General features: G+C 41.1%; 1 protein-coding gene across 1 annotated transcript in view; it reads left to right on the plus strand.

Annotated features, from left to right (window-relative positions):
• Positions 1-12,300: 12,300 nt before the first annotated feature.
• Positions 12,301-16,803, plus strand: part of LOC109927112 (glial cells missing transcription factor 2) — a 1,179,481-nt gene continuing 1,174,978 nt past the window's right edge. The window contains exon 1 of the mRNA XM_048608764.1: positions 12,301-12,366. The gene's annotated coding sequence lies outside the window, so the exon portion shown is untranslated. The remainder of the gene's footprint in view (positions 12,367-16,803) is intronic.

Raw genomic sequence — 16,803 nt, forward strand, 5'->3', positions numbered from 1 at the left:
CACACTGGGAGGTTGCATGGGGATCTGCTATGCCAAGCCGGTAGGTTGCCACACTACGTCATGCCAGGAGGATGCTGCACCAGGACAGGAGGTTGTCACACTACTCTGGGAGGCCACTGTGCCAAACTGGGAGGTCGCCATGTCACGCTGGGAGGCTGCTGTGCCAGGGCGGGTAGTCCTCATGCGGGAGGCCTCTACGGGACACCGCTGCATTAGGCCAGGAAGTCGCCACACCAGGTCGGGAGGCCGCTGCGTCAGGCTGGAGGTCATCAGTCGTTGTAGGCCAGGAATCAAAACCAGAGGCTGGGAATCTTCACCCGGCCAGGAATTGTCGCCAGAGGCCAGTAGAGAAGAAGGAAAAAAAACACTAAGTGAGAGAAAAGGGAGGAAAAGAAGAGGAAGAATGGATGGGATGTATGAGCTCCAGCTGGAGCGTCGTATTCTACCACTATTTCTATCGAATGTGGGAGATTAGGGAGAATTTCATTGTTCCTGATGATTATGTCTGCAGGAAATATGTTTGATTGCGAATCCTATTGGATCACATGGATCAGTTGAAGTAGCAGTTAGATAATCAGCTAGATTATATCTAGGAAAGCTTGGAGAGGTAGGCAGGATGTGCAGGAATCTCCTGTGGCTATCCCCATCTCAAACAAGTGTGCTGTTTTGGAAAATGTAGGAGGTGATGGACTGTCAGGGCAATGTAGCACTGACAGCCAGATTTCTGGTACCAAGGCTGACTCTACTGTAATGAAGAGTACAAGTGATCTATTGTGATAGGATACTCTCTAGTCAGAGGCACAGACAGATGTTTTTGTGGCTGACAGTGAGCCATCAGAATGGTATGTTGCCTCCCTAGTGCCAGCGTTAAGGATGTCTCAGAAAGGGTGCAGAATATTCTCACAGTGGAAAGTGACCAGCAGGAGTTTGTTTATGTTGGTACTACTGACAAAGGAAGAGAAAAGGACAAGTTTCTGAGAAGAGAATATAGGAAATTAGGCAGGAGGTTAAAAAGTAGGTCTTCGAGGGTAGTAATATCTGGATTACTCCTGGTGTCATGTGCCAGTGAGATTAGGAACAGGAGGATAAAACAGATGAATGTATGGCTGAGGAGCTGGTGCAGGGGAGAAGGATACATATTTTTGGATCATTGGAATCATTCTGGGGTAGAAGTGACCTGTATAAGAAGGATAGTCTGCACCTGAATTGGAAGAGGAATACTGGCAGGGAGATTTGCTAGAGCTGCTTGGGAGGATTTAAACTCGTTGGGCAGGGCAGAGATAGCATGAAAAGAGATCAGTCTGAGGCTGGTGCAGTTGAGAAAAGGAGCAAATCCAACAGTCAAGAGAGGCAGGAGCAAGGCAGAGAATGAGATAGGACTGATAAATTAAACTGTATTCATTTAAATGCAAGAGCCCTGACAGGTAAAGCAGTGAACTCAGGGCATGGTTGGGAACATGAAACTGAGATATCACAGCTATTACGAAAACATGGCTCAGGGGTGGACAGGACTGGCAGCTTAATGTTCCAAGGTATAGGTGCTATAGGAATGATAGAAAGTGGGGCAAGAAAGGAGGGGGAGTGGTGTTTCGGGTTAGGGATAACGTGATGGCTTGGACTTAGGGAGGATATTCCGTTGACTATGTCCAGTGAAGTTATTTGGGTGGAACGAAGAAATAAGAAAGAGATGACCACCTTTTTGGGATTGTACTATAGACCCTGCAATAGTCAGTGTGAAATTGAAAAACAAATTTCCAAGGAGATCTCAGTTATCTGTAACAATAATAGAGTTGTAAAATAGTTTTAAAATAGTGATGGAAAAGGATAGACTGGATCTAAAAGTTAAAACTTAAAATTGGAGAAAGTCTAATTTTGACGGTATTAGACAGGAAATTTCAAAAGCTGAAGGGGGAGTTGGATATTCACAAGTAAAGGGATGGCTAGAAAGTGGGCAACCTTCAAAAATGAAATAACAAGAGTCCAGAGACAGTATTATTAATGTGACAGGCAAGACTCGTTGGTGTAGAGAATGCTGGATGACTAGAGAAATTGAGGCTCTAGTTAAGAAAAAAAAAAGAAAGCATATGTCAGGTATAAACAGCAGGGATTGAGTAAATCCCTATAAGAATATAAGGGTATACACGAGGGAAATCAGGATGGCAAAAAGGCGACACAAGATAGCTTTGGTAGATAGGGTTAAAGAGAATCCAAAGGGATCCTGCAAATATATTAAGGTCAAAAGAGTAAGTAGGGAGGGAATAGGGCCCCTTAAAGATCATCAAGGCTGCCTATGTGTGGAACCACAGGAAATGGGTGAGGCATTAAATAAGCATTTCACATCAGTGTTTATGGTGGAGAAGGATATTGAAGCTAGAGAATGTGGGGAAATAAGTAGAGATACCTTGAAAAGTGTCCATATTACAGAGGAGGAGGTGCTGGATGTCTTAAAATGCATAAAGGTGGATAAATCCCCGAGATCTCATCAGGTGTATCCTAGAACTTTATGGAAAACTAGGGAAGTGATTGCTAGGCCCCTTGTGGAGATATTTATATCATTGCTAGCCACATCTGAGGTGGCAGAAGACTGGAGGTTGGCTAACTTGGTTCCATTATTTAAGAAGGGTGATAAGGAAAAGCCAGGGAACTGTAGACCGGTGAGCCTGATGTCAGTGGTGGGTAAGTTGTAGAAAGGAATTCTGAGGGATAGGATTTACATATATTTGGAAAGGCAAGATCTGATTAGAGATAGTCAACATGGCTTTGTGCATGGGAAATCGTGTCTCACTAACTTGATTGAGTTTTTTGAAGAAGTAATGAAGAAGATTGATGCAGGCAGAGCAATAGGGGTTGTCGATATGGATTTCAGTAAGATGTTCAACAAGGTTCCACATGGTAGACTGGTCAGCAAGGTTAGGTCACATGGAATACACAGAAAACTAGCCTGTTGGATACAACTGTTGGATACACCTATCCTCTCCTCTATCCATCTTCTATCCGCCTCCCACTCTCTCCCTATTTATTTCAGAACCCCCTTCCCTTCCCCTTTTCTGATGAAGGGTCTAGGCCCGAAACGTCAGCCTTTCTGCTCCTATGATGCTGCTTGGCTTGCTGTGTTCATCCAGCCCTGCATCTTGTTGTCTTGTGTTGGATACAAAATTGGCTCAAAGGTAGGTGACAGAGGATGGCAGTAGAGGGGTGCTTTTCAGACTGGAGGCCTGTGACCAGTGGTGTGCTGCAAGGGTCGGTGCTGGGTCCACTGCTTTTTGCCATTTATACAAATGTTTTGGATGTGAACATAGGAAATACGGTTAATAAGTTTGCAGATGACACCAAAATTGGTGGTGTAGTGGACAATGACGAAGGTTACCTCAGAGTACAACGAGACCTTAATCAGATGGGCAAATGGACGAAGGAGTGGCAGATGGAGTTCAATTTAGATAAATGGGAGTTGCTGCATTTTGGGAGGGCAAATCAGGGCAGGACTTCTACACGTAATGGTAAGGTCCTGGGGAGTGAGGTCCATGCGGCTGATGTCCCTGACTTGTACACGTGCAAGAAATATGTCCAGCTGCAGGTCTTGTTACACTGTATGACGGCTCTGGAGCTGTGGATGGACTCACTTTAGAGCATCCGCGATGCTGAGGAAGTCGTGGATAGCACGTTCAGCAAATTGGTCACACCGCAGATTAGGATTGCTGAGGGAGAAAGGGAATGGGTGACCAAAAGGCAGAACAAAAGCAGGAAGGCAGTGCATGTGTCCCCTGCGGTCATCTCCCTCCAAAACAGGTACACTGTTTTGGATACTGTTGGGGGAGATGGCTCGCCAGGGGAAGGCAGCAGTAGCCAGGTTCATGGCACCGTGGTTGGCTCTGCTGTACAGAAGGGCAGGAAAAAGAGTGGAAGGGCTGTAGTCATAGGGGATTTGATTGTCAGGGGAGTAGATAGGCAGTTTTGTGGTCGAAAACGAGATTCCCGAATGGTATGTTGCCTCCCAGGTGCACGGGTCAGGGATGTCTCAGATCGACTGCAGGATATTCTGAAGGGGGAGGGTGAACAGCCAGCTGTTGTGGTGCATGTAGGCACCAATGATATAGGTAAAAAATGGGATGAGGTCCTACAAGCAGAATTTAGGGGGTTAGGAGCCCAGTTAAAAAGTAGAACCTCAGAGGTAGTAATCTCAGGATTGCTACCAGTGCCATGTGCTAGTCAGAAATGAAAGAATAGGCAGGATAAATGAGTGGCTTGAGAAATGATGCAGGAGGGAGAGGTTCAGATTTTTGGGACATTGGGACCGGTTCTGGGGGAGGTGGGACTATTACAAATCGGACGGTCCACACCTGGGCAGGACTGGAACCAATGTCCGAGGAGCTGCTTTTACTAACGCTGTTGGGGAGGGTTTAAACTAATGTGGCAGGGGGGTGGAAACTAAATGAGGAGGTTAGTGGACAGTAAGGAGGTAGTAACTGAAGCCTGTATGGAACTAGATAATGAAGTCAGTGTGACTAAGGGGAACAGTAGGCAGACAGCAGATGATGAACGCAAAGGGAGAGGTGGTCTGAGGTACATTTGTTTTAATGCGAGAAGTGTAGTAGGTAAGGCAGATGAACTTAGGGCTTGGATTAGTACCTGGGAGTATGATGTTATTGTTATTACTGAGACTTGGTTGAGGGAAGGGCAAGATTGGAAACTAAATATCCCAAGAAATAGATGCTTCAGGCGGGAAAGAGAGGGAGGTAAAAGTGGTGGAGGAGTTGCATTAGTGGTCAAAGAGGATATCACAGCTATGCTGAAGGAGGGCACTGTGGAGGACTCGAGCAGTGAGGCAATATGGGCAGAGCTCAGAAATAGGAAGGGTGCGATAACAATGTTGGGGCTGTACTATGGGCCTCCCAACAGCGAGCGTGAGATAGAGGCACAAATATGTAGACAGATTATGGAAAGATGGAGGAGCAACAAGGTGGTGGTGATGGGAGATTTTAAATGTCCCAACATTGACTGGGATTCACTTAGTGTCAGGGGTTTAGATGGAGCAGAATTTGTAAGGAGCATTCAGGAGGGTTTTCTAGAGCAGTATGAACATAGTCCAACTGGGGAAGGGGCCATACTGGATCTGGTGTTGGGGAATGAGCCCGGCCAGGTGGTTGAAGTTTCAGTAGGGGATTACTTTGGGAATAGTGATCACAATTCCATAAGATTTAGAATATTGATGGACAAAGACGAGAGTGGTCCTAAAGGAAAAGTGCTGAATTGGGGGGAAGGCCAACTATAGCAAAATTTGACAGGAGCTGGGGAATGTGGATTGGGAGCAGCTGCTTGAGGGTAAATCCACATTTGATATGTGGGAGGCTTTTAAAGAGAGATTGATTAGAGTGCAGGACAGACATGTCCCTGTGAAAATGAGGGATAGAAAGGGCAAGATTAGGGAACCATGGATGACAGGTGAAATTGTGAGACTAGCAAAGAGAAAAAAGGAAGCATACATAAGGTCTAGGCAACTGAAAACAGACAAAGCTTTGGAAGAATATCGGGAAAGTAGGACCAATCTGAAATGAAGAATTAAGAGGGCTAAATGGGGTCATGAAATATCTTTAGGAAACAGGGTTAAGGAAAATCCCAAAGCCTTTTATTCATACATAAGGAGCAAGAGGGTAACTAGAGAAGGGGTTGGCCCACTCAAGGACAAAGGAGGGAAGTTATGCGAGGAGTCAGAGAAAATGAGTGAGATTCTTAATGAGTACTTTGCGTCGGTATTCACTGAGGAGAGGGACATGACGGATGTTGAGGTTAGGGATAGATGTTTCATTACTCTAGGTCAAGTTGGCATAAGGAGGGGGGAAGTGTTGGGTATTCTAAAAGGCATTAGGGTGGAAAAGTCCCCAGGTCCGGATGGGATCTATCCCAGGTTACTGAGGGAAGCGAGAGTGGAAATAGCTGGGGCCTTAACAGATATCTTTGCAGCATCCTTGAGCACGGGTGCAGTCCCAGAGGACTGGAGAATTGCTAATGTTGTCCCCTTGTTTAAGAAGGGCAGCAAGGATAATCCAGGTACTTGTAGACCTGTGAGCCCGACGTCAATGGTGGGAACCTGCTGGAGAAGATACTGAGGGATAGGATCTATTTACATTTGGAAGAAAATGGTCTTATTAGCGATAGGCAGCATGGTTTTGTGCAGCGAAGGTCATGTCTTACCAACTTGATAGAATTCTTTGAGGAAGTGTCAAAGTTGATAGATGCGAGAAGGGCTGTGGATGTCATATACATGGACTTCAGTAAGGCGTTTGATAAGGTTCCCCATGGTAGGCTGATGGAGAAAGTGAAGTCGCATGGGGTCCAGAGTGTACTAGCTGGATGGATAGAGAACTGGCTGGGCAACAGGAGACAGAGAGTTGTAGTGGAAGGGAGTTTCTCAAAATGGAGAACTGTGACCAGTGGTGTTACACATGGATCCGTGTTGGGACCACAGTTGTTTGCGATATACATAAATGGTCTGGAGGAAGGTATAGATGGTCTGATTAGCAAGTTTGCAGATGACACTGAGATTGGTGGAGTAGCAGATAGTGAAGGGGACTGTCGGAGAATGCAGCAGATAGATAGATTGGAGAGTTGGGCGGAGAAATGGCAGATGGAGTTCAATCCAGGCAAATGCGAGGCGATGCATTTTGGAAGATCCAATTCAAGAGCAAACTATGTGGTAAATGGAAAAGCCCTGGGGAAAATTGATGCACAGAGAGATCTGGGTGTTCAGGTCCATTGTACCCTGAAGGTGGGAACGCAGGTCGATAGAGTGGTCAAGAAGGCATACGGCATGCTTTCATTCATCGGACGGGATATTGAGTACAAGAGTTGGCAGGTCATATTACAGTTGTATAGGACTTTGGTTCGACCACATTTGGAATACTGCGTACAGTTCTGGTCACCACATTACCAAAAGGATGTGGATGCTTTGGAGAGGGTGCAGAGGAGGTTCACCAGGATGTTGTCTGGTATGGAGGGTGCTAACTATGAAGAGAAGTTGAGTAGATTAGGATTATTTACACTAGAAAGACAAAGGTTGAGGGGGGACCTGATTACAAAATCATAAGAGGTATAGACAGGGTGGATAGCAAGAAGCTTTTTCCCAGAGTGGGGGACTCAATTACTTGGGGTCACGATTTCAAGGTGAGAGGGGAAACGTTTAAGGGAGATATGCATAGAAAGTTCTTTACTCAGAGGGTGGTGGGTGCCTGGAATGCGTTGCCAGTGGAGGTGGTAGAGGCGAGCACGATAGCGTCATTTAAGATGTATCCAGACAGATACATGAATGGGCAGGGAGCAGAGGGATACAGATCCTTGGAAAATAGGCGACAGGTTTAGATAGAGGATCTGGATTGGCGCAGGCTTGGAGGGCCGAAGGGCCTGTTCCTGTGCTGTAACTTTCTTTGTTCTTTGTTCTTCGAGTGTTGCTGAACAGAATTTGGGATGAAGGTTCATAGTTACCTGAAAGTGGAGTCGTGGGTAGACAGGGTAGTGTAGAAGGCATTTGGTACACTTGTCTTTATTGGTCAGTGCATTAAGTATAGAAGTTGGAAGGTCATGTTGCAGCTGTCCGGAACATTGGTTAGGCCACTTTTAGAGTACAGTATTGCATTCAATTCTGGTCTCCGTGCCATAGGAAAGATGTTGTGAAACTTGAAATGGTGCAGGAAAGATTAACAAAGGTATTGCCAGGTCAGAAGATTTGAGCTATAGGGAGAGGCTAAATAGGCTGGGGCTATTTTCCCTGGAGCCTCAGAGACTGAGGGGTGACCTAATGGAGATTATAAAGTCATGACATGCATGGATAGGGTGAATAGACAAGGTCTTTTCCTCATGGTAGGTGAGTCCAAAACTAAAGGGAACCGTTTAAGGTGAGAGGAAAATGATTTAAAAGGGAACTAAGGGGCAACTTTTTCACGCAGAGGTTGGTGAATGTATGGAATGAGCTGCCGGAGGAGGTGGTTGAGGCTTGTATAATTACAATATCTAAAAGGCATCTGGATGGATATATGAATAGGACATGTTTAGAGGGATGTGGGCCAAATGCTGACAAATGGGACTCGATTAATTTAGAATTTAGAGTATCAGCATGGACTGAAGGGTCTGTTTCCATGTTATACATCTTTATGACTCTATTGTATTAGACTGTATCTTAGATATTAATTAGCCAGCATTTTTAAATGAACTATGAAAACAAAATACATAAATAAAATAAGCATGCATATATATGTACTAAATTGCATTATGCATTAATTTTTTACAGCTTTTCTAACAGCAAAGGCCAGCCCATTAAACCCATCCAATTGTAAATTCCTGCTTCATTTAATTCTAATCAAATTGAGTTCGTTTAACACAAATTAACACAGCTGAATACATATCTTGATTTTTTTTTCAATGTCCCTGATAGCATTTGCAAGATTTGCAGAACTGTCAGCTGAATTGAAATATAATTGTCAGTCATATACAATTGAGCAATTCCACTGGAATGTATTTTCTGAAAAGATCTCAGCTTCATTCTAGTACAGCCTTATCTTAATGAAGTTCAAGCTCGCACAGCACTGAGCTCTTCTTCCAACATCTTCATTTCTGTTACCACCTCTTGGTACTATTAGTCTTCCGCACACTGCAGATCTTTTCTTTCAGCTTCAAAATTTTCATTCCATCTGGATCCCACATTCTGGCCTCTTAATTTCAACAGATCTTTTTATCAAGATCTACTTGCCTGACATTTCAATTTCCCATTCTGTCTCTCCATTTAACTATTTCCCGCTGAACCTGCTTTACTCAGTGATCTGTAGCTGCAATGTAAGGTAACACAATGGAATATTTTTTCAATTATTCTTTCCATTGAAAATCTCTTACTTTAGAGAGGTAATTTGATACAGTTTTATCAAAACTGGGTTCACCATGAAATATATATTTGTTTTTGATTGGGTTGTCCAATCCTCCTCCTGTGAGTAACCCTACTTAAAATCACTGAAAGTGACTTTTGTAGGATATGCTGGACCATTTAATAGTTTCATTAATATGTAACAGTCAGTTGTTTTGGGGAAATTGAATACATTTTGACCTGATAAAGCTTTATGTTGGTACCTGCCATTGCCTAAGTGACTAAAAAGATGAATGTAATTTGATGAATTAACAACTTCTGTTTATATACTGCCTTTTACATAATAAAATACCCTCAGGGTAACCCACGGAATCTACAGGATCTCACAATTTCAAATTTGGCACATGACCAAATTAATGCCTGGTTCTACTCTTAATTAAACCTTGGACTAGAGTAAAAGATTGCTGAAAAAATTAAATTTAGTTGTTTTGGGCATAGCTCTATTTATATTTAAAATTTCCTGTCTTTTGTGCTGGTTTGGCTGTTTCGAATATTTCTGGTATAAATGACAGTCTGCCCTTTCACTTTATGACTGACTTAAGAACGCCTTTTTTCCACCTACCTAATATTGCCCAAAACTGCTACTGTCACAAATCATATGCTGCTGAAATTTTTATTCAGTCTTCTTTTATCCCTATACTCTATTCCAATGCACTCTGACTCCTGGCTAATCTTGCACATTCTAGCCTCTGTAAACTTGAGGTCAACCAAAACTCTGCTATCTGCAGCTCCTAACATTCTCCAATCAGCCCTGTGTTCGTTGATCGACTTTAGGTCCCAGTCAAACAACATCTTGATTTAGAAATCTCATCCTTGTTTTCAAATTCCTTAATGGACTTGCCCGTCCCAACTGTGTAATCTGCTCCAGTTCCAAAAAACCCTAAATTATCCTCAGCTCTGCTCTGTACCCGATTTTAATTGATCTATCATTGGCGAAGGCGTTTTCACTTGCCTTGGCTTTAAGCTCTATGTGGCATGACACATTTTTGCCTCTTTACCTCATTTTCTTCCATTTGGTGGTTCCTTAAAGCATTATAGTCAATTTAACCGAATATCTCCTCATGTGATGGAACTTCCTTTCTAACAGCATTGTGGCTGTTCCTACCACTGCTTCCTAAAAACGTAGAAAATATGAACAATAGTAGGCTAGTTAGTCCTTCAACCCTGCTCTACTATTCAATATAAGGTTATAGCCCTACAGGTTTATTCGAAATCACACACGCTTTCTGTGCGCAGCCGCTTTGTCAGGCGCAGTCACTTTACCCTGTCTAGTTCTAAACGGAGAGGGTAAATTATTATAACACAGTGTGGAGCTGGAGGAACACAGCAGGCCAGGCAGCATCAGAGGAGCAGGAAAGTTGACGTTTCAGGTGGCGACCCTTCTTCGGAAAAATCTGCAATTCTTACTATCTCTGGGTAAATGGTTATGATATTTTAATCTCTGATTTTATGTCCCAGTTGTTTTTATTTCCCCAAAATATTCAGTTGGTTCAAATAATGACTGATTAAAGTGCAATGACATGAAGAAACGTTATTTCACTATAGTTATCTGCATGAAAAACGAAATAATCCACACACCATTTTTGCTAGTTTAGTCCTACCGCAAATGTAATATTTATCAAAAGATTTAAATATTATCTGGGCATTAGAGACTTTGAAAGTGAACATGATCAAAAACAAGAAATGAGTGCCAACATCATGAATTGGATAACCTGCCAGGCAGAGCTTTTCAAAGTGATGGATTTTGCTTCTGCGAGCAGCCTCAGTGCTTTGTTTAACAGAATTACAATCCAGTTGGCTTTCAGCATCCTCCATCCACTTATACTCCTTTTACTAATTAAAAACGTTCACACGATGGTCAATGTTTTAATGTTCAAATTGTCCAATATTTTCCACTTTTAAAGTGATCCGTTAGTATTTGGAAATGCCAGCCCTGTGATGTTTATGGTTATATAGAAAAAAAAACACGATGATTCTCAGGTTACTGGCATATCTAGAAATCATCTTAGTTCAGCTGGATTCTCTTTAACTATTCAGAGTTTTCTAAAAGTATAGTAATCAACTAAACGCAAGGGTAGAAACTGGGATACTTAGGTCGAATCACTTTATTTCCACCCTACCTGTCGATGTCAGTTCCAATGTATTGAACACACCGGAAACCGATGTATGTGCTGTTCATCGTGATGTTTATTGTTAAGATGTTGTGACTACCTTAGTTCTCAAAGTTCTTAAATGTATAATATTTAGAAAGTCAGTCCGACAACCTTAATTCATACTATTCCTCCGGGCAGTCCGTTCCAGTCACTGAATTGTTTTGTTTTCTGTCCGCTTAAACTTGTCCAAATTTAAGCTAATATTGCATTCGTTCGTAACAAAAGCAGAAATTGTTGGAGAAACTCAGCAGGTGAGGCAGCATCTGTGGAGAAGGAAACAGTTAATGTTTAGACTTCTGAAGAAGGGTCACTGGATTCGAAATGTTAACTGTTTTCAATCCACAGATGCTTCTAGACCAGCGGAGTTTCTCCAGCAATTTCTGTTTTTTATTTGCTTCAGGTCTCCAGCATCCACAGCTCTTTGTCTTATTTTGTTCCATTCGTCCTTTTTTTTCCCCCAAAGGTTTCAATTTTTCTTTATGTTCCAAGTTGTTCGTGCTACAGTTTGGTTAGAGTAACAAATCATTTTAGCGTTACGATAGAAACTGAACACTTTCAAAAGCACGATTTAAATGTGTTTAAAATCTCACAATCGTCAAGTCACTGAGAATCAGTAACCCTTCTTCGTGTTCTTAAAACATTGTCTTCCGTTCCCGGTGATCGACACCAATTGCGAAAACAATATTGGTGATTCTACGTAAGTAAATCTAATGGAGAAGCGGGTGTAACATTTCAAGGTAAGGTTTGTTGCTATCACATGTTTAATTTAATATTACGTTGGAATACTTTGTTAATAGGGATTTTTTAAAAATTGGGCAATTGTTCTATCGAGTATATCCGAGTGTAGATGACTCCAAGTATATATATACTTTAAAATTTAATAAAATGTAATTGCTTGATATGCCTTATTATGACGATGGGTGAGGACCTTATTACTCAGATTTAAGTGTTTTTTTTTAAAAAAATGTTGTTTTATGTCTTTTCGGTACAGCTCCAACTGTGAATCAGTAACATCCCATGTTTTAAGTCGCAGCGGGAGACTCTCGGGATAAACGTTTGTAAAGCATCGGGCCTAACTCTCCAACACTGATATCAATGTGGTTTACATTCTGGGTCGGAGCCGGGCAGCGTAATTCTTCCAAAAAAAAACAACTGTGGATGCTGGAAATCTGAAACAAAAACGGAAATTGGTGGCGAAACTCACAGGTATTACGGCAACTGTGGAGAAAAGGCAGACTTAACGTTTTGGGTCCAGTGACCCTTCTTCAGAACAGCATAATTTTTCCCATCGATATTCAAATTCCCGGGGTAAGTACGATGCAATATGTGACTTTGGATTTCGTCAGGGTCCCAATATACAACTGCGGTGGACGTCCCAATATGCGCTTCTCTTGCCGTACAAAGATTCGAAGCAATAAACCGTTTTAAAAATATAACTGATCATATAGGCGAAGAGTGTCCATAATGTATTTCAGCCTTTTCCGTGCCAAGAATACAATCTAAAACAAGAAGTTATTCCAACTGGATCATACAAAAAAGTGCTTCCCATTATTAGAACAAAACTAAGTCACGAAAGAACCAAAGAATTGTATTCCAGTCTCTTCAGCAAAGTATCCAAAGCGAGATTCCCGCGCAGGTCGGGCGTCCGAAAGGTGGCAGCTTTGAGTGAATTCCTAGCTGATTGTGTTTTCAGTCAAAAGAAACATCAAGTGCAGCTCTGCCCATCTGTGCAAGCTCTTCCAACCCCGAAACCTCCAAAATAGCTATGTCCCTCTAACTCGTGCTTCCTATGTATGTTTAAATATAATTTTTCAATCTTTTGATGCCTTCCGTTGCTTAGGCTCCAACCTTGCAATTACCTAACAGGTTTCTGATGCCCTACCGCGCATTCCTCATTTAATACGTTTATTTAAACTGATCTCTTTGACCAATCCTTCGGTCATCCATTTTAATATTTCCTTCTTACACTCTGTACCATCCTTACAAGGTAAAATAATTCATATTGCTGAACAAATGTGAATTGATCACCTGTTTAAAAATGTTTAAGTAACGCCAAAAATCTTCAATGAAGCTGTAACTCTAAGCGAACGATTTGGCAGCGTTTACATTGTATAGATCACAGGCTAATGTGCCTGTTAATCTTGGTCAGTGGTCATGTTCTCTCCTCTAAATCAATACGTTCTGTGTTTAAATTCCACTCCAGAGCCTTGATACCTGAGTCTACTACTGGATGAGTGTAATGTGCTCTACCAGACAAAATGTTAAAGTGATGCCCTGTCTGCTGCATGACGTGAACATAGAAAATTGAATATCTCTCATTAAAAAGCAGGAGAGTTTATTCAGTTGTCCTGGTCAATATCACTAAAACAGATTAATTGTTTATTTAGCTCACTGCTGTTTGTAAAATCAACCTGTGTTTCCCTACATTACAGGAGTAGCTGCATTTTTTTAAAAAAAGCATAAAAGAGTGATCATTGTACCATAAAGTTTAGGTTAGTATCGGTGGGATGATCTAAAACAGAATTTATAATTGGAAGAGGTATAACTTCAGTGGGATAACAGAGGATGTTAGGGTAAAAGCAGAGGTTGACAGGGGGATAAAATCTCTAACAGAACAATGGATGATCTTTAAAGAAATGAAGTTTCAGCTACAAAGTATAATATTCCAGCAAGGGTAGATGGTCAGGGAATCAAAGTCATTGGACTCCTACAGAATGAATAAACAAAAAGGGGTGTATGATGCATCTCAGGTGAACTGTTCAAGCAAGAACCATGTCAAATATATTAAATCAATCAGGGTACTGAGGAGAAAAACACAACTGGTTAAAAGACAATATGGGAATAGGATGGCGATTACCTTCAAAGGGGAACCAGAAGTCTTATATTGACATTCAAATTGTAGGTAGTAGGGAGCCAATTAGGGACAAATAGGGAGACATGTTCTTTTGAGGCATGGGGCAATGTTAGAATATTTGATCAGTGATTTCTATTAGTACTTATTAAGGAAGAGAAGCAGAGACACCAGAGGTACTGAATGGGATGACAAAATATTGGAAGCATTTAGTGGAAGGTTGGTTATGTTTAAAGTGGATGAATAATCTGGTCCAGATGGCTTGCATTCTGGGATGCTAAATGAAGAGCATACAAGGACTTCCAATATGCCCTAGACTTCAACAAAGTCCCAGAGAACTAGAAAGAGGCAAATATACATCCTTAGCCAGAAACAAAAAAAGGGCAGTCCTAATAATTACTGGCTGGTCAGCTTAAAATCTGTGGTCAGTAAGCTTTTACATAAGCAATAGGAGCAGGAGTAAACCATTCAGCCCTTTGAGCTCACTCAACCATTCAATTAAGTCATAGCTGATTCTCTACTTCAACACCATTTTCCTGCCCTATCCTTCTATCCCTTGATGTTTTTTAACATGTAGAAATCTATTAGTGTCCGTTTGAGTATGCTCCACAACTACACCTTCACATCCTTCTAGGACAGAAAATTCCAAAGATAGGCAGAGGAACTCAAAGATAGAAACAATAAACAGGGAGCAAATATGCAAGTGTTTAGAGTCTTCAGTTAATTAAGGAGGGTCAGTATAGAATTGTAAAAGGTATATGTGTACTTTATTAACTTTTTTTATACTAAGCTAGGAAGAATTGTGAATTATGACAAGATGCAGAGTGACTTCAGAGGGCCATTGATGAGTTGACCAAATGGGCAGACAACTGGCAAATTAATTTCAATGCACACAAATGTGTCATAATGCATTTTGAAAGAAGAAATACAAAGAGACAATACAGGCTCAATGGTACAACTTTGAGGATAATACAGGAGCAGAGGGACCTCGTTGTTCGTGTGCATGGTTATCTGAAGGTGGCCAGGCAAGTTAAAATAGTTGTTAAGATAGCTTATAGGATCCTTGGGTTTATAAATAGAAGCATAGATGCTACACCTCTATAAATCATTGGTCAGACCTCATGATAAGAATAAAATAAGGTAATGGGATTGAGCGGGTCGCTTTACAAAAAGCTGACATGGGTTTATTGAGATGAATAGCCTACGTTTGTATTGTAACAGCTCTATGGCTCTATAAGTCATAAGGGACGAATAGGAAAAGTAGCTCAAAAAGTTTGGTTGTGTTCTTTTTGGTACTCTGTTCATTTGTTGAATTTCAATTTAACTCACTATGATGCAAATCAATGCTTGCAATCAAGTATGACCAAAGATAAAAATGTATTAAAAACCAAAAGAACTGCGGATGCTGTAAATCAGGAACAAAAACAAAGTTGCTGGAAAAGCTCAGCAGGCTGGCAGCATCTGTGAAGGTGAAAACAGAGTTAACGTTTCAGGTCCGGTGACCCATAAAAATGTATTACCTAGTTGTACATTTTATGTATATATTAAGATAATTCCTTCCTGAAAATTACTAATAACTTTTTCAATTTTCAAATATTAATTTGGGACCATTTACAAGTTATTAAAACAAAATACTGCAGATGCTCAAAATCTGAAACAAACACATAAATCAGTTCTGAGGAAGGGTCACCAAACCCAAAATGTTAACTCTGATTTTTTCTTCACAGATGCTGCCAGGCCTGCTGAGCTTTTCCAGCAACTTCTGTTTTTTGCATATAAAATGCTGGATTCAAAATATTAACTCTGGTTCTCTTTCCACAGATACTTCCAGACCTACTGAGTTTCTCCAGCATTTCTGTTTGTTTCATATATAAGATATTGTCTCTTAATTCAAATTTAGATCATGTGTTTCAAGAGAGTCTTGTCGTCCCAGCATTGTAAGTTTATTGGAAAACATTAGGATTGCAGTCTAAGTTTGAGTGTTTTCTGGCATCCTATTCTGAAGAAAATAAAATTTTCTCCCCAGGATAATTTATCTCTTATAACTGGGCAAATCAAGCAGCATCTGTGGAAATAGAAATACTTCTTCTCTTAATATATACTAAGGATAATGAATAAAATTTTCAATGCCCTTACTTTTGATTCCACATTTAAAAAACAACTTATTTCACATAGCATGCAAACATGCAATGATTTGAAGCATGGATTCTTGTCAATGGTTGGTATACTTTACAAGTGACATTCAAATCTTCATTGTATTTGTGGCAAGTGGCAACAGTCAATTTCCAGGGTGCAGTACAATTCTTGGTTCATTGTGAAACAAGATTTAAGAAATTGTTAAGTCCTAGCCTGGGTCTGTTAAGTTTGGACAAGCCTTGCATTGAATGTTTAAAAGTTATAAGGTACAGAACTGTAGTCACTCTGTTAAGATATAACAAAAGGAATACAAATTCACGTAACACAGAGTGCCCTGAACAGAGTTCTACATATACATGGGAGCAGTCAGCAACATTTAATAAACAGTTGTTGTAAAGCAGAGGTTGACCCCCTTCTGAGAACTAAAACCAAAACACTGACCTCACCCCATAATCTATTAAAGGAGTGTGAAAAGTGGTGTAACAAGGTGTAGAGCTGGATGAACACAGCAGGCTAAGCAGCATCAGAGGAGCAGGAATGCTGATGTTTCGGGCCTAGACCATTCCCTTCTTCAGACCCTTCTAACTACAACTATTCCCAAATAAAGCAACATTCTAATGGTATGTTGTTCCAATAAATACAAGTCACACTAATAGATATTTTTAAAAATTAGTCACTCGAAATTATAGCTAGGTTACCAGCTTCCAGAATGTTCTGTGCCTTCTCCGTCAATTCTTCTGCCAGGAATATTAACTAAT

This window comes from Rhincodon typus, chromosome 2 (genome assembly GCF_021869965.1).
Source record: "Rhincodon typus isolate 14 chromosome 2, sRhiTyp1.1, whole genome shotgun sequence".
NCBI classification, from domain to species: domain Eukaryota; kingdom Metazoa; phylum Chordata; class Chondrichthyes; order Orectolobiformes; family Rhincodontidae; genus Rhincodon; species Rhincodon typus.